Genomic DNA, 917 nt, shown 5'->3' on the forward strand with positions numbered 1-917 from the left:
TGGCCTCTGATTTTGGGATGTTACAGCTGCCCTCACGGCTTTAAAACATGTTGTGATAGGGAAGGTATCCACACCCCCTATAAGGGAATGTTTCGTTCTCCTTCCAAGTCGATGTGGGATGAAGTGAAACCCACCTTAACCCCTTATTATAGGGTTAGACATCACTGTCGAACACATCGACCCATGCCCTAGCTCTAATACCATTTGTAACATCCCCCTCTGGCATGTATCACAATATTGTCCGCTTTGGGCTCTCGACGCGGAAACTTCCCACAGGGTCACCCATACCAGAATTTCTCTCTCCAAGGCACGCTTAACTGCAGAGTTCTTATGGGATCTGCTTCCCTCACGGATTTGAAGCACATTGTGATAGGTAAGGTATCAACACCCCTTATAAGGAAATGTTTCGTTCTCCTTCCCAGTCAATGTGAGATCAGGTGCGACCCACCTTCACCCCCGTTATAGGGTTAGACGTCCCCGTCGAACACATCGAATCGTGCCCCAGCTCTGATACCATTTCTTGATTTATGCGTGTCATCCTTGCACAGGGGCCATGCTAATCTTCTCTGTATCATTCCAATTTTATCGGATGTCCCTAGTAATCATCCAGTTGATCATAACAATCATTTCCTTCTTGAGTCCCCCGAATCAATGCACGGCCTCGAGGAACACCCTTGAGACCAACAAACTCATCCAGGTCTGCGCCATTCAACCCAACCTGATGGTTGACTGAGCATGGGGTATTCTAACCCGATGGTTGATTGGACCCGACATGACTGTATGGTATATGGTGAGACTGGACTGCTTTGTGCATCAGTCAATAGGCCTAGGGTATTCCAAGCCAATGATTGATTGGACCCGACATGTTTGGTATTCCAACCCGATGGTTGATTGGACCAACATGCTTATGATACGAG

At 47.5% G+C, this 917-nt stretch overlaps 1 non-coding gene across 1 annotated transcript; it reads right to left on the minus strand.

Annotated features, from left to right (window-relative positions):
• Nucleotides 1-502: 502 nt before the first annotated feature.
• Nucleotides 503-607, minus strand: LOC111886742 (U6 spliceosomal RNA). The gene has a single exon (XR_002848542.1). It is a non-coding gene; the product is annotated as a U6 spliceosomal RNA (small nuclear RNA).
• Nucleotides 608-917: the final 310 nt, after the last annotated feature.

This window comes from Lactuca sativa, chromosome 2, assembly GCF_002870075.4.
Source record: "Lactuca sativa cultivar Salinas chromosome 2, Lsat_Salinas_v11, whole genome shotgun sequence".
In the NCBI taxonomy this organism is placed as follows: domain Eukaryota; kingdom Viridiplantae; phylum Streptophyta; class Magnoliopsida; order Asterales; family Asteraceae; genus Lactuca; species Lactuca sativa.